Below are 17,618 nucleotides of genomic sequence, written 5' to 3'. Positions count from 1 at the left end.
CAACCTCAAAAAGCAAACATTTCAATGTTCATGTGAGGCATCTTCTGGTTTAGACCGGAACACTACTTTAATGTGTAGGCACCTAAGAACTGATGGATAATTATTTTCTTCTTTCCAAAATTTAGCCCAAAACTTTACAGCTTTCTATGTCATTGTTCTCAGGCTTTGATTTAGTAACATATCCTCCCAAGCTATGACCAGATACAGAGTTACCAAGCTTGGGTTATCAAACACCCTCTGAACAAGTGTTCTCCATCTCTTGTTGCCCCCTCGCCCCCTTTAAAAATGTGCTGTGATGCTCACAGATTCAAGTTTTAGAACATGCAAAATAAGCACCAAAGAAATTCCAAGTGACTCAGCTAGCTGTAGGCTTGTATGCACTGATGAAATGAGGTAACAATCTTGATAGCAGCATTAACACTAATTTTTCTGTGGAGGTGCACAAATATTACAGGCAAGAAACTCAGCAAGTTTAAAAGAAAGAATTCTGAGCTAAAAATTCATAGCCATCTTAAGAACTTCCAACTTGCAGTCTCCATGCCAGAAATTTCACAAGAGGCAATGAGGACATTCGTTGCTAGATCCCAATATCCACCACGTTCATAGTAACTAGTCCCTTTTTAAATGCAAACTGTACATACAACATAATACTGGATATTCATGAACTGCAACACATTTTGTATGTATTGGAGCACAGAAGTTTGAGCCAGAAGGTCTGGTGCACCCCAGTTAGAGAACTTTGAGTACCTTCTGCAAAATGTTGAGATGTGAAATAGCAGGAGTCCCTTCTTATTCTGAATGGGCACACAATTTATTTCCAATGTCCTTCATGCTATTGTAAGCTGAAATGACTTATTCTATGTCAAAACCAATGTGGGGGGGGGCGGGGCGGAAACTGTCCCACTAGAATATATAGATTACCATCCCATTTCTTAGAGTTTGGTTTGAAGACAACTTCAGTTTAGCCAGCCATTTTTTCAGTTTTCTGAATATGCTGGTTTACAGCTCTGAGTTGCTCTGCTCATTGAACTGGCTCATTCTTTTAGAAGAACAAACTGTTCCATGTTAAGGCAGGATTTGGCAGTATGATAACAAAAGTTTCTCCCCTTCATTTTTGACAGCGTTCTGTCAAAGACCTAGTATATCTCCAGTGCCAAGATGCAAAAGGTCAGGAAGGGTCAATTCCAACAATAGGTGTATGTTCCAGCATGTATTGCAGACAGCAAAGGAAATGGGTGGTCAGCAACTGGACCCCAATTTTTTTCAGAATAGCCACTGTGGCAGCACAAGGAAAATATCACCTGTTGGCCTTAAAGCACTTGCTATTTTTTGCAAGATCAGCATGATGTAGAAAAGATTATTTACTTCCAGTGTCACAGATACATGCTTCTTTTCAGGGATACGTTATATGCATCCCTCAAGCTGGGAAAATTTTAAGCAACCCAAGAGTTTTGAAGGGATTGCTTCTGTTCAGTGGGGTCAGGACATTTTTTGCCAATGCTGTAATCTCCCACATGGAGTTTCATGAACTCTGGCAATGGGCTATTCTCTGTGATCACCAGCAGCAATGAAACCAAATGTTATCTTACAAGAAACACATTCAACTTTCAACATGTACTACATTAAGTTTATTGACTTAAATCCTGAGAATAAAGGATGATGCTCAGAGTCATGGTCCATTATTTAGAATAAACCAGTCTGGCTACTGGAGCTCTGTCAGGGGAATAGGAGTCTCCTTTGAGCACCCTTCACAAACTACACTTCCCAGGATTCTCTGAGGGAAGCCATGACTGTCTAAAGTGAAATCAAAGACTGGTGTGGGTGTGGCCCCGATTAGGCAAGCCCAGCAGCTGTAAGTCTGGCTTTTAGAACACTGACAGTTGGTTCTTACTGAGCATGCCCCGTGTTATCATTGGGTTCCAGCCAAAATTTCTTTAATTAAAAATCAGCCAGGCTTTTTTTTTTTTAACTTTTAAACTACAGAAGATGAAGGTCAGAGTATGGGGCAACGTCAGTATTAGGATTACAGGTACTCTGTGAACATGGCTGATTTTTAATGAACTTCAACAGATTATGAGAACTCTGACAGAAAAAAGTCCAAAAGGGCTCTGGGGTTTTTTTCTCTCTTTTTACACTTTGAACTCTCTATTCTCTCTGACCACTTTGTGTATCGCCATGAAAATTGAGAGGGTTGTTAAGCAAGCGTTTCTGAGTTCAGGACTATAAGTTTTGTAAGGTTTTGTTTTGAAATGAGCTTATGGGAAGCATCAGAATGGCATGGGAGTATTTTCAATTTAACATTGCGAAATGTGAAAAATCCATGTTGGCTATAGCATACAGCCTCTCTTGTGGTTGTATAATTCTGTGGGATAAGACAGTGATTATCCGAAGGTCACCCAGTGAACTTTGTGGCTAATTGGGGATGCGAACCCAGGCTCCCCAAGACAAAGTCAGGAATAGGTGAATGTGTCAGTTTGTTTCTCATTTTTCCAGCTCTCCAGAAGTTCAGTTCTTCACATCAGTTTGTGTTTTATTTTTGTTTTAAATTCCTCATGAGAATCTATTTGCATTTTAATGAGAATTTCTCCTAATATGCCAATTTTTCCTATGCAAGTTTGCCTAATATACACATTTTGCAAACCAATTTTCTCTAATAACACTTTTGTATGTTATTTTCACTAATATATGCATTTTATGCCCACTGTACACTAATATATGTATACTGGATACATTATCTGCTTAGAGAACTGCACTGGAAAATTCAGAGAAGTACCAGTTTCAAAGGAAGGCTGTGTTTCAGTTCACATATTGTTTCAGAAACTATGAATTGGCCAAGTTCACCTTTAAATGCAAACCAAATTGAATTGATTCCCCATCCTTACCTGAAGTCCAACATGCTAACCACAACACTACCGTTCAGTCTGTCTATTCTATGAGCTGGTTCACGCATAACGTTAAGCCAAACCATGTTTTATTCTTGGGTTTATAGCTCATGGTTTGTCTGGAAGAGACAAACTATGAGCTCAGGTTCATACAACATGCTAAGCCAATATGGCTTAGCTCAAAGCAGTGTGGCAGGAAGAGGACCAGTGGAAGAGTACAGTGACCATGATCTCCTCTCCAGGAACTCTGTTCACACATTCATGTTAAGCCTATGACTGTCAGCTGATCCCCATAAATTGGGCATTGTGGACATTCTGCTGGTGTGTGTGCACCATGTCCTGCATTTTTGGACTCCTCTTGGAGGGCATGACTATGTAGGGTTGTCATAATGAGTTCATGCTCTTCAAAAATTACCACATCACTGATATACTTGAAGTTTGCATTACAAGGATGTGATGATCCTATGTATAAGAGCGAAGAGCCAAGTAAGAAACTATCAATACCAAAACCAATGCATACCTGAAAAGCTTCAATGTTTTCTTAATATATCACTTTGCATTTCTCCCTCTTTTCTTTTAGGCATCATAAGACCTTTTGTCCTGGCAGCTGCAATCTAGATTTAGCCCTGGAAGTATTAAAAAAGCCATGATTGTGATAGTAAATTTCTAGGCAATTTTTAAAAAGCAAGCACTAACTTCTTCCATTTTCAATAAAATTGATATGAATCACTAAGACTCATGGGAAACAATAAGCTATATGAAAATCAGGCACATCCCTGAAGCTGCTAATTCTGCTGCCCATTGTAAAACTCATCCATATGATACTTTGAGCCTGACAAATTGCTTCTTTGGGTAAATATGTAGTATTAGCCCTCCTGGGACTACACCACTTCAGGACACTGCTGGTAAGAGTAAGAAGAAAGCTGAATGCTTCAATTTTAAAAAAATCCCTGTATATTAAAAGCAGCACCTCAGAGTATTCTAGCCTAAGAATGGGAGTCACTGTCTCATCCATTCTGAGATTCTGTCCTTCCCTCCTTTCCCCCACAGCAGCCTCCAAGAATCCATCTTTTTATCATGGCATGAGCACCAGTTTTCCTCTTATAAGTATCCATTATATACCAATAGGTTCAAAAGTATGAGTGACAGCATGGAAAAAATATTGAAGAGTTAATGTATGATGGCCTCAGTCTCCCACTCTAGGAAAAGGGAAATATGGTACTTATTTGTTCACAATACATAAACCAAATCTATAGATACTACTTCCCTCTTTTAGTTCCTATTTTTTTTTAAAAAAAGGTTAACAGCAGTGTTGTAGATAAGTTCACAAAAAATATTATCCTACTCCACAACCAGCATGGAAAAACAGAATACCATCTTCCTAGGAGGTTAGTATCACTAAACACTAAAATCAGGATTATTCAGACGATGGTATTCCCGATCTCTATGTATGGATGTGAAAGTTGGACAGTGAAAAAAGCGGGTAAGAGAAAAATCAACTCATTTGAAATGAGGAGAGCTTTGCACATACCACGGACTGCAAAAAATACAAATAACTGGGTGTCAGAACAAATTAAACCCGAACTGTCACAAGAAGCTAAAATGATGACACTGAGGTTATCATACTTTGGACACATCATGAGAAGACATGTTTCACTAGAAAAGACAATAATGCTGGGAAAAACAGAAGGGAGTAGAAAAAGAGGAAGGCCAAACAAGAGATGGATTGATTCCATAAAGGAAGCCACAGACCTGAACTTACAAGATCTGAGCAGGGTGGTTCATGACAGATGCTATTGGAGGTCACTGATTCATACGTCACTGTAAGTCGTAATTGACATGAAGGAAGAACAACACCAACAACAACAAAACAACACCAACAACAACAAAACAACAACAACAACAACAACAACAACAACAACACAACAACAGAACACAACAACAAAACAAAACAACAACAAAACAACAACAAAACACCAACACCAACACCAACACCAACACCAACACCAACAACAACAACACCACCAACACCACCAACACCACCAACACCACCACCAACACCACCACCAACACCACCACCAACACCAACACCAACAACAGGAGGTTAGTATAAAAATCTGACTTATATCAAGTGGCTAACAAAAAAGAACTGTCCCTCTTCTTCTATTCTGCTCACTCACCTGAATGGAATTCCTTGTCACCTATGATTTCCAGATAAGTTCTTGAAAGAAGGCTGGTTGAGAAAAATAATGTAACCATTATTTTTGTAGGTCAAACCAAGGTCCATTATAGTCCAGCATTCTGCCTTCAAGAACAACTAGCCAATGACTCTGGAGGTTTACAAGAAGAGCATAATGGAGATAGCAAACCTCTCTTGCTTGTTCCAGTCAGACAAAAATTAGAGGCCTGGTTTACGCACAACACCAAACCATGGTTTAGCATTATGTGGATAAGCCTCCATAAGCCCAAGCAAAGAGTCTGTCTTGCACACTCCCCAATCTATGTTCAATAACTGTAGTTGGGTTGGCAATGTTTTTCGATATTTAATGGCTGCATCACAGAAGCTTGCAACCTTAGATGAGATTAGAGGATTTTTATCGGCTAAAAGATATTGTGCATAAAAAACGGCATCTCTGCCCAGAATCTTCCGTAAAATGTGGGTAATAAACCGACATCAAAGGTCGTCATAAAAAGAACAGTCTAATAAAACATGGGTCACAGTCTCTATTACACCAGCATCGCAAGGGCAGTGACGTTCTGCAAAAGGAATTTTTTGATATCTGCTCTCTAAGAGTGCCGATGGTAAAGCATTATACCTGGCCAGTGTGAAAGCTTTCCTGAGTCTGGGGGTGTGAAGGAAGGCCAGATAATGCACCGGGGTAAAAGCCTTAGTGTAGGGATTAAAACGAGGGTTGGAGCCAGCAAGGGACAAGTGGTTTTGCAGTTCCACATCAAGTATTCTCTGGGTGATAGCCAACTTCGCTTGGGTGAAGCCTACCGAGAGAATAGTAGAGGGAGAAAAGCCTAAACTCGAGAGTTTAATGAATAGGGATTTCTTCCATTTGGACTGGAACGCATCAGATAACACAAGAGGGGCCAGACCAACTGGTGAAAACATCAGTTTTAGCCAGTACTTGAACTTAAGCACCCATATCCGAGCCTCAATCAAAGGCAGCCCAGCTTCAAGGCGTAAGTTGGCATTCGGGACACACGGGGGGGGTACCCAATATGTTCCTTAGGAACTTAGTTTGCATAGTTTCGAAGGGAGTGTGTCTGCCATACACACTTATCTGAGCACCATATAATAATTGGGATATGACTTTGGCAGTAAATACCTGTAACGCAGGTGGGACGTATTGCCCACCTTTTGTATAAAAGGAGAGGAGCGCCTTTGTACTCCTCATAGCGTTTGCCCTAGCACTTTTTGCCTGTAGGTGCCATGGTCCAGAAGAGTGAAGGTTATCCCAAGGTACCTGTATGATGATACTTGTTCTATGGGGGTACCGTTTAATCGCCACAGATGTTTCACCCTCTTCCTGGTAAATACTACGACCTTTGATTTATTGTGGTTAATAACCAGCTGGTCATTGTTACAGTAGCTGGCGAGGGCTCTGAGCAGGCGTAGAAGACCAGTACTTGTGAGAGATAAGAGTACTGCGTCATCTGCATATAAAAGGATATAGGGGCCTGTTTGTGAGGGTGGGGTGATGCGAAGGGCACATCACCAGGCTTTTAATTAGGGAGTTAATATAAAGATTAAATAATGTGGGGGCTAAAATACAGCCCTGCTTGACTCCCTTAAGAGTGGTAATGGGCCTGGACAAGTTGCCAGCCTTATTGCATCTTATGCGAACCTGGGTGTTGTGGTATATATAAGCCACGAATCAGTATTAATAGACTCTGTCGATATCGATGGATTCAAGTTTTGCCCAGAGCTTGTCTCTAGGTATGAGGTCGAATGCTGACTTGAAGTCAATGAAAGCTGCATAGAGGGTGCCCCCAGGCTTGGAAGTGTATTTTTCCACGAGGTGTTGGAGGACAAAACCGGATCCATGGGGGAGCAACACGCCCTGAAACCGGCTTGCTCCTCCTCCAAAATATTTTCCTGATCTAACCAGGTGTGTAATTTTATAAATAGATGTCTTGCATATAGCTTGCTGATAGTGTTCAGCAAGCTGATAGGTCTACAGTTGGCAGGGTCCGCTGCCAGAACTGGAGCCCACCACTCTGGGTTAGATTTAATTGCTACAGGGGGGATATTATCAGGCCCTGGCGCTTTACCCAGCTTAAGGTTAGCAATTAAAGAGATGACTTCCTTATGGGAGACTGGGGGCCAATTAGGGAGATTGTTAATAAGGTTCTCAAACCTGTTGGGCCCTGGTTAGACCTCTCGAATAGATGTTATAAAAGTGCAGCTCCCAAGAATTTACAGGTATATAATAGTCCAAGTCAATAGAGGTACTGGGCCAGCCCCTGGCCACTAGCTTCCAGAAGGCGGACAAATCCTTAGTCCTTAAGGCTGTGATCAGGGACTGCCAGAGATAAGCCTGTTTGCGATATCCATTTGAGATAATCCAGAAGCTTTAAATGAATACCCATTAATTACTCAAGATAGTAATCAGGAGCAGCAGTCTATGCCATTTGCTTGTTAAAGGTTCCAAATTCCACAATCAACAACCCAGGAAATTGTTTAGAGAAGCTATCACAACCACCAAACCAATACCGTTATAATCTATGGTTATATATAAATGTTCAGCTTTACTTTCCACTACGTGCTTCCTCTCTTTCAAAGTGGCAAGTTAATTCTGTCTGTTAGAGCTGATAAAATGTTAAACCAGTGTATATACCAAATGTGAAACTCTGACAAAAGAGTGAACATGGCTAAGATCAAAACGTTAAAATAAATGAAATTAAGACAAATTCATGATCTTTCTTGCTGTAACTCATTTAGTGACACACATTCATTCAGAGTTGCTTCCAAAGGAGTTAAATTACAATTCCCAATAGTAACTTCTGGAAAAAGCTACAATCACTAGAGTCTGAAGCATGGGAGCAAAACAACAGCCCAAACTAAAGAGACAGTGGGGAAGAGAGACAGATGGGAAGAGACCATGGTTTAGTTGCAGAAAACATGTTCTGCATGCAAGAGTTCCCCAGTTCCTGCCATCTTCTCAGTTAAAAGGACCTCAGCCAGCAAGTGGTGTAAAACGCCTTTGCCCAAGCCTATTGAGAATCACTGCAGTCAATACAGGTCTCGACAGACAAGTAGTCATAGAATTATAGAGTTGGAAGGGGCATAAAAGGCCATCGAGTCCAACCCCCTGCTCAGTGCAGGAATGCAAATTAAAGCATACCCGACAGGTGGCTGTCCAGCTGCCTCTTGAATGTCTCCAGTGTTGGAGAGCCCACCACCTCCCTAGGGAATTGGTTCCATTGTCATACCGCTCTAAAAAGTTAAGTATTTTTTTCTGATGTTCAGTTGAAATCTGGCTTCCTGCAACTTGAGCCCATTATTCTGTGTCCTGCACTTTGGGACGATCAAGAAGAGATCCTGGCCCTCCTCTGTGTTGCAACCTTTCAAGTACTTGAAGAGTGCTATCATATCTCCCTCCAGTCTTCTCTTCTCATGGCTAAACATGCCCAGTTCTTTCAGTCTCTCCTCATAAGGCTTTGCTTCTAGTCCCCTGATCATCCTTGTATCCCTCCTCTGAGAGTCACAGAGGATGCAGTAGTTTGGTAGTTTCCTATGTTCCAGAAAGACAGAGAATATTGCTGTTTAGGATGCATGAAAGTGTTCAGAGAAAAGAAGACCGCTGTCAATACTTTTTCTCATGCCTGTTCTTAGTCACCGTTCCCCTGATTTGCTGCTACTTTGGGGAGAGGGGAAGTAAAGAGAGGACATATCCAGACAACCTAGAGAACAGATATAATGGAGCCTGAGAGGTATGTCAAAAGTCATCTAATCCAAGCCCCCGCTGAAAACTTCCTGCCTTGATACATCGCCTGCCAGTGCTCCAAGACTTTTGTGCTGATCCAACATGAGTCCCATGCAGTCATTCGTGACTAGCTGGGACATAGCATGAATGGAGTTGTGCATCCAGGTTTGCCCCTAACTAATCTACTAAGAGCAACTAGATTATATAGCCCCAGTTGCCTCAGCAATGGGAACAGTAAGAAAAGCTTTGATGGATCTCAAAAGTTCACAAGCAGGGTATGAAGGCAAGAGCTCTCTCCCATTCTTGCTCCTCCACAACTGGTAGCTGCTGAAGGACAAAATTGTGAAGGACAGACCTAAGCCAATTTTAAAGCCCTCGAAGACAGTGGCTACCACCACATGCTATAGCAGTGAACTCCATAAATCAATTATGCTCTGCATGCAGAATCATGTTACTATCTTGCATTTCCTGTCAATCAGTTTCATTGGATGATTCAAGATCTACAATTATGAGAGAAGGGAAACAACTTCTCTGTCCACTTTCTCGAACCGTGCACAATTTGATAAACCTCTGTCACATTCCCACTGAGTCACTTTCTTTAAAGTAAATAGCCCCAATTCCCAAACAATGTAGCTTTTCCTCATAGGGGGCTGGTGCAGCCCTCTGATTATTTTGGTTTCCCCTTTCTACATCTTTTCTAGATCTACAATAACCTTTTTGACATGGGGTAGCCAGAACTGATAATGGCAGTTATACTGTTCTCTTTACTAATAATCCCTATCATGGAATTTGACATTCACTGTGATATCACAACCCCAAGATCTCTTTCCTGGTTAGTCACCACCAGTTAAGTGTCTGTGTGAAGTTAGAATACTTTTTTTTTTGTCCCCGTGTGCATCCATTCACCAACACTGAACCACATTTGACACTTTATTTCCCATTCGCCCTGTTTGGAGAGATCCTTTTGAAGCTCTTCAAAGACTGCTGTGATTTTCACCATCCTCGAATAATCTGATGTTATTTGCAAATTTAGCGGTCTCACTGTTTGCCCTTAATTCCAGATCGTTTATAAATAAATTTAAAAGCACCAGCCCCTCCCAATACAGATTTGTGGAGGTCCCACTTTTTACCACCATTTCGCAAGCTACCCATTTATTCCAGCTTCCTGTTCTTAACCATTTACCAATGTATTAGAGGGCCCACCCTCTTCTCCCACGAGTGCTACGTTTACTTAGAAGCTATTGGAGTAAGACTTTGTCAAAAACATTTTGAAAGTCCAATTATATGCCTACAGGATCACGCCTACCCACATGCTTGCTGACACTCTCCAAGAAGTTTAATACGAAGGGATAAAACAGAGACTCATCTCAACAACAACCTCTCAAAATAATCCAACTGCACGCAATGGGGAAAAGAGTGTAATAGTACACTTTTTTTTTTAATTATGGTTCATCACTTGTCCAATAGCAACACTTTGAAAAGGAACAACAATGAGCAATAGCAAGGTTGAACAAACTATGTCAGCTTTTGGCAAGATAAAAGTATCCACAAAAACAACTGGGAAAGTTTTCCATATGGCCCTCATCCCACAAAAATAAAAAAGACAAGCCAATCAGATTTACATCTAACTCTCACAATGAATGCACCTCCCAGAATATCAACACCACAATTTTATTCATTCTAAAGCTGAAGAAAGGCCACTTAAAATAACACAAGAGTTTGAGAAGACTGACAATGTTTTAGGCATTCTGCAGAATTTACATTTCGCTGGTAGTTCTGCTTGTGTGCTCAGGTCCCTGTGTTATTCCCCTGCAACATCTTTGTAAACAACACAACTGGGAGAATTAAGGGAGCAAAAAGGTAACAGGTCCTCCATTATGTGAGAGCTGGTATAGTGTTACAAGCTAGAAATGTGAGTGGGGAGGTCCCCAGTAACAACTCTCAGCCATTCACTAACAAGGTGGGTTTCAGCCATGCCACTCACTCCCAGCGTTAGCTATGCCACTTGGAAAGGATGTAGTAGAAAGAACTATCTACAACATGAGGAAATTAACATTTATTTATTTATTTTATTTTATTTATATACCGCCCTAAGCCAAAAAGGCTCTCTGGGCGGTGTACATAGAGGATAAAACAAGAAAAATATATGGATAAAACAAGAAAAATATATGAATAGAACGAATATAAGAAAATCAAAAAGCAAAACAAAGAACAAAAACCAAGCAACAAACATGGATCTATTCTTGCAATTATTGTAAGGATTATAGATGTGACACGCGTGAAATGCTTTGAACCTCATAAAAGTGGTACATAAATTCTAAGTTGATTAATATTAAATGATAAAATTACATTTAAAGCCTGATTCCCAATAGCTGTTGCTCTTCAAAACACAGGACCACATAAAGCTGTGCTCTGGCTGGACCACAATTCCCAACATGATCTATTAGAGTCATGGTACATCACCCCCAGATTATGTAGTCATCAGATACCATCTATTAGGAATTTTATAATGTGGAGCGAGTGTGTGTGTATATGCAAGCAAGAGAGAGGAATCATTTTGAAATCTTTCACTCGTTCATTGTGTTCAAGGTTATTTCACAACCAGTCTAATCAGGGCATGCTTCTCTCCCACACCACCAACACCACAGCAGAAGAGCAAGGATGCCTAAATTGTTTGCCACAACCATAAATCGCTGTTTGCTTTCACACATTTGTTTATTGCATTTATATACCGCCCCATAGCCAAAGCTCTCTGGGCAGTTTACAACAATTAAGAACATCAAAAACAAGTATACAAATTTAAACCATTAAAACCTATAAAAACTGATAAGCAAGTTAAAAACACATGTTATTCAAATGCTGTTAAAATGCCTGGGAGAAGAGGAAAGTCTTAACCCGGTGCCAAAAAGATAACAGGGTTGGCGCCAGGTGCACCTCGTCAGGAACATCATTCCATAATTTGGGGGCCACCACTGAGAAGGCCCTCTCCCTTGTTGCCAGACTCCCAGCTTCCCTCGGAGTAGGCACCCGGAGAACCTTGGATGTTGAGCATAGTGTACGGGAAGGTTTGTGTCGGGAGAGGCGTTCCATCAGGTATTGTGGTCCCAAGCCGTGTAAGGCTTTATAGGTTAAAAACAGCATCTTGAATCAGGCTCAGAAACATACAGGCAGCCAATGCAAGCTGGTCAGAATCAGTTTTATATGCTTGAACTGTTTTGTCCCTGTTATCAATCTGGCTGCTGCATTTTGCACAAGCTGCAGTTTCCGAACCGTCTTCAAAGGCAGCCCCACGTAGAGCACATTGCAGTAATCTAACTTGGAGGTTACCAGAGCATGGACAACTGAAGCCAGGTAATCTCTGTCCAGATAGGGGCGTAGCTGGGCCACCAACCGGAGTTGGTAAAAGGCACTCCGTGCCACCGAGGCTACCTGAGCCTCAAGTGACAGAGATGATTCTAGGAGAACCCCCAAACTAAAAACCTGCTCCTTCAGGGGGAGTGCAACCCCATCCAGGACAGGTTGGACATCCACCATCCAGTCAGAAGAACCACCCACTAATAGCATCTCAGTCTTGTCTGGATTGAGCCTCAGTTTATTAACCCTCATCCAGTCCATTGTCGCATTTATTACATTTATATCCCACCTTTCTTCCATTATGGAACTCAAGGCAGCATCAATAGGCTTTGCAGGACCAGTTCAATCCCCAACATCTCAAGTAGATCCAGGAAAGACTCCAGCCTGAAAACATGGAGATCTGCTGTCAATCAGTGTAAGCCAGGGATGTGGAACTTGCAGTAGCAGCCAATGTGGTAGAGCTCCCCTCCTGACACCAGTGTCATTGTAGCTTAACTGGACAAGGCTGGGCAGGTGGCAGCAAGATAGCACTGTACAAATGCACGGGCAGAAGCATTTGGCTAGCTCTGTTGGTCATCTCTGCAGCCCTGACCTCACCACCAGCCTCCTCCAGCCCCATTCAGGTAAGGTGCAGCAACGCTGGTGTCAGGTGGCTGGCTCTGTAGTCTAGCAACATCTGGAGAGCCAGAGATGTTGCTAGATCTCAGCTCCCATCCTTCCCGACTATTGGCGATGCTGTCTGTGGCTGATGAGAACTGGAGTCCAACAACATGGGAACGGCCACAGGTTTCTCATCCCCAACGTAGACAATACTGAGCTAGACAGACCAGTTGCCTGACTCAGTATAAGGCACCTTCCTAGAAAGTCTCCTACCTAGGCACTGACCACCCTCAGACCTATTTATCAGCAAGGTTACCACATCATGTTTTTTCAGACACATCCAGTTAAAAGAACACCTCTAACCTTGCCTCTTGTTGGAAAATTGATGGGCGAAGGGACTGTGGTAGCAGTTTCAGGTATATTCTAATGATCAAGCACACACTGCAGTTGCCATGACAAAACTGACATTTGCCTTCAGGGATAACATGATATACAGCATTTAAAATTAAAAACTTCTTAATTCACATTGGACCATAGGAAGGAACATAGGAAGCTACCTTATACCAAGTAAGTCTATTTGTCCATCTAGTTTAATATTGTCAACACTGACTGGCAGCTGTTCAGCAGGGTTTCAGGCAGGGGTCTCTCTGAGCTCTACCTGGAGATGCCAGGGATTCAACCTGGCACCTTCTGCATTCAAATGCTGTCCTACTGAACTACAACCCTTCCCCAAAAGATCCTGGAGGTAATGAGAGATTCTTAATGATGTCACTAAGACAACAATCCAGACAACAGCTTCCCATGCTGCCAGCTCCATGCTGACTGGTTAACTAGAATACATATTGTGAGAAGCAGCAGAGTGTGGGAAATGGCTCAAGAATGAAGGTGCCTTTTCCCAGGGGAGACCCCTGCACTAACCATAACAAAATCAGGGCACATAGACTGTGCACTATTCACTATCCTGAAAGCCACATGGGCCAACAAGAAAACAGCAGGGACTAAATCACACCACAAATCAGGTATGGACTACATGCATCAGATGTACTCAAACAGCCCAATCAATCCCCCAAATTATTGCTGTAGATCTGTCTTCTGGACAGCAATACACATCATGATTTCTCTGACACAATGAAATTATACCAGTGTTTCCTACAGCAAACATGCAAAGTGTGCATATATTACAATTTTATGTCCCAAGGAACCCCAGCCCATTCAGTGTTTCATGAGACATGAACATGGATGTTATATGTCATACTGGGGTACCATTTGTATTTTCTCCAGCAGTGTTAACATGCAGCACTGCCCTTAGCATGGATTAATTCCCAGTGACATTTTGTATGGAATAATAATTGTTCTTATTAATATTAATTCACTATTTCGATGGTTGCTTAAGCACTGATGTTACGATGCTGCAAAAACCTGCCAATAAGATCCATTTCAGAAACAGCTCACTAACTGGGAGGTGAGGAAGACGTGCACGTGCAGAGAGAGAGAGAGAAAGGGAGAATGAACAGAAGTCATTAAAATCAATATATTTTATAATGTCCTGGAAATGGCAAGGATTATTCCTTCCAAAGTCTTATGAAGCATTAAAGGAACAAAAAATAGGTGGATTCTGATAACTAAGTGCCACACAGTAAGCTGCTTAAAAATACTACTGCATGGGTCAAGATAGTAGACTGTTAACATGCACATCAAGCTCATAAAAGATATAAATGACAATAAAAATTAAATCTCTCTCTCAATCACACACTCCAAGTTAAATCTAGCATTTTTATACGTTGATGATGACTGCGATTTAAATTTATATCCCGCCCTTCCTCTCACTACAGCAAGCAACAAGTGATAAAACAATAAAAACATCTTAAAAACAATTCCAATACAGATGCAAACTGGGATAAAGTCAAAGATAAAATTTTATAAACTTTAATATAAAATATATAAAAATATGTATGTTACCATTTTATTTATTTATTTATTATTTTATTTATATCCCACCCTTCCTCCCAGCGGGAGCCCAGGGCAGCAAACTACCCCTCCAGTTATTGAGAAATCCAGTGAAATGATTGTATGGCAACAGTGGGCTTGAGTGAAGGCTCAGAGGCCACAGCTAGCTACCTTACAATGCAGTCAGACACTATGGAAAAGATTTCTAAGCAGCTACTCCATGTCTCCTAGATGACCAAATCCACAAACAAGAGCAAAAAAAGAGAGATGTTTATGAGAATTATGATACAATGAGAATAAAAGAATCTAACCATTTCTTCAGCAGCATCCTTTAAAAGCTTACAGGATTACTCTGCCCCTTTCTCTTTATTGGTCTTAACTTCTCCTACCCTTAAAAACCAAAATCCTCTTCTGTACTGGACCACTGGAGGAAGTGTATCAATAGCACTATGCCTGTGTTTCCCCCATGCACCTCTGACTTACACAATATTTAACCCATACACAGGATTCCAATACAGTTTGGTCACTATAACAGCAGACTGTGGTTTGTGACATCACAGCAAGCTCTATGAAGGCACATTCAAGTTTTCCACCCTATAGCTGTACTCCCATGTTTTAGTTACTCAGCAGGCACCAAGCCCATATTTCTGTATTACCTCACAGATAAAGATGAGATATACTAGAAAGACTGGCCCCACACTAAGGCTGCAATCCAATACACACTTACCTGACAGTAAGTACCACTGAACCCAATGCAGCTTACTTCTGAATAGACAGGTATTGGATTGCAGCCCATGGCAGTAATTATTTGCACCTCAACGTTAACAGGTAAAAATGGCTACAAAGAATTTATTGTTGTTTAAGTGGTTAAGATTCCAGCACACATTGGAAAGAGCCCGGCACTGAATGCCAAGGCCTTGACCTAATAAGTTACCAAGAATTTGCCAGGAAAATTTAATGCGTAATGAGAGAATAAGCTATGAAAAGTGCTGAGTGAGTATGTTTTACTTATAGAAGTTCTGCTACTAGAGCATGATATGCCCTGGCCTGAAATTGTTCTAGGCTGCTTATTGTTAATTCTTGTTATGCAACAGGGGCAATCAAAGTAGGCTAGAGGCCTGTAGCCAATGATCTGGCTGGTTATCTCAAATCGACATGTGATTCCATAACTCTTCCCTTGGCCCATTCTTTCCCCACCCCCTCCAGCCTTTTCTTCCTCTGAACTACTTCCTCTCTTCAATCTCGCTTTCTAATCCACCTACTCACCTCACTTCCCTTGGCATGCTGCTGTCTCAGGCCCTTGGCTTCTACCTCCTTCAGTTTAAGCTTCACTATCCATCCTTGCTGCTCTATGGGATCGGAGAGGCTCAACCAACAGCAGAGAAAGACCACTAGGAACAAAGCAACAAACCAATGAATCGAGACACTTCACCACCAATGCCAACACCAAATCCCTTACAATTTAGTCCAATTCAAGCAATTTTAATCAATTAATCATAACACAGCCGAAAGCTCTGCTCACGGCCGGAGTTCGATTCCAACGGAAGGAGGAAGTCGAATCTCCGGTAAAAGGGGTCGAGGTCCACTCAGCCTTCCATCCATCCGTGGTCGGTAAAATGAGTACCTGGCATATGCTGGGGGGGAAAGAAAAGGCTGGGGAAGGAACTGGCAATTCCACCCCATATACACGGTCTGCCTAGTAAAACATCGCAAGACGTCACCCTAAGAGTCGGAAACAATTCGCACTACAAGTGCGGGGACACCTTTAACTTTTTCAGTCAGTCAATCTATTGATTTAATTTGCATATGGGTATAACAATCTTTCTAAACCATGAAACAGATTTTGTTTTTAGAATGATACATGTGTGCCATAGCAGGCGTGATCTTTTAAGATTATGTAAGAGAAAAGGGAGAACACAAGAGCAGCACAGCTGGCGTCTAGTCCAGCATTCTGTTCTCACAGTGGCCAATCAGATGCCTAGGAGAAGCCAACAAGCAGGATACAAGCGCAATAGCACTCTCCTGGTTTTGATCCCCAGCAACTGCCTCCAATACTGGAGGTATAATAGCCATCATGACTGACTAGTATATGATGCTTGCCATGTGAAGTGTTTACAAGCATTTGTATTAAAAAATAATTATTTGTAACTGCTGCTCAATGAATTGGGTCATCTTTTTCAGTGATATATCACTCCATCAGTAGAGAACATTTAAAAGTCAAGGTGTTCAATTTTTCATTATGCAATGTTGGATGCCTGTATTTTAATTTTGAGCTATTTTCCAGAGCTAGGAAAAAAAGTATTGCATATTTTCCCCAAAATTTCTGTTTTCCAAAAAAAAAAAAAAAACAGGAGAAAAAACCTATGGCTTCAACATTTCTGGAAAGTTTACATCTCTAGTGCTGTGGCCCAACAACATCTGGAGGGCACATTTTAACTCATCCTCACTTGCCACCCTACTAGGAGGAAGGGCGGGATATAAATCTAAATCTAATCATCATCTCCTCATGATCCAGTTCCCTGGTTGTGCTGTATAACAAATATAATGAAGACATATCCATGGCTTATTGAACTTCATGCAGGATATGGCATTACATCAGTCAGCACCAGTTTCTGCTACAACAGAAAGATAGTTACACAATATTGTTCCAGCAGGTAACAACTTCTGAAAAGCTTAATATTGTCAGAATTATTCTTATGTATTTTATAAGATTTAAGAAAAAACGTTAAGTGAAGGTAATGAGAAGTAGTAGTGTTTCTCCAACAATCATACACAGAAAATATGCAATTATATTTATTTTCGGTTGCTTGGAGTTATGCTGTCTTCCACAGAGAACAACCAGAGATAGAATTCTAATGCAAGAAGTAGTTCAATCTCCACAGATTATATGAGACAACCA

The 17,618-nt window shown here is 41.3% G+C and overlaps 1 protein-coding gene across 8 annotated transcripts in view; it reads right to left on the bottom strand.

The window, feature by feature from the left end:
• ZHX3 (zinc fingers and homeoboxes 3) overlaps positions 1 to 17,618 on the bottom strand; it is a 68,315-nt gene that overhangs the window by 32,485 nt on the left and 18,212 nt on the right. For 2 of the 8 annotated variants that reach the window (XM_061631474.1, XM_061631478.1), the window contains exons 2-3: positions 5,063 to 5,115; positions 3,403 to 3,508 (exon numbers count right to left, since the gene is read on the bottom strand). The exons of 2 other annotated variants lie outside the window; for them this stretch is intronic. The gene's annotated coding sequence lies outside the window, so the exon portion shown is untranslated. Of the gene's footprint in view, positions 1 to 3,402; positions 3,509 to 5,062; positions 5,116 to 15,985; positions 16,111 to 17,618 lie in introns of all 8 variants that reach the window. 4 more of the 8 variants (XM_061631477.1, XM_061631480.1, XM_061631482.1 and 1 more) reach the window with 4 other exon arrangements.

This window comes from Rhineura floridana, chromosome 6 (genome assembly GCF_030035675.1).
Source record: "Rhineura floridana isolate rRhiFlo1 chromosome 6, rRhiFlo1.hap2, whole genome shotgun sequence".
In the NCBI taxonomy this organism is placed as follows: domain Eukaryota; kingdom Metazoa; phylum Chordata; class Lepidosauria; order Squamata; family Rhineuridae; genus Rhineura; species Rhineura floridana.
The sequence above is the reverse complement of the archived record's forward strand: the minus strand, read 5'-3'. Positions and strand labels throughout refer to the sequence as shown.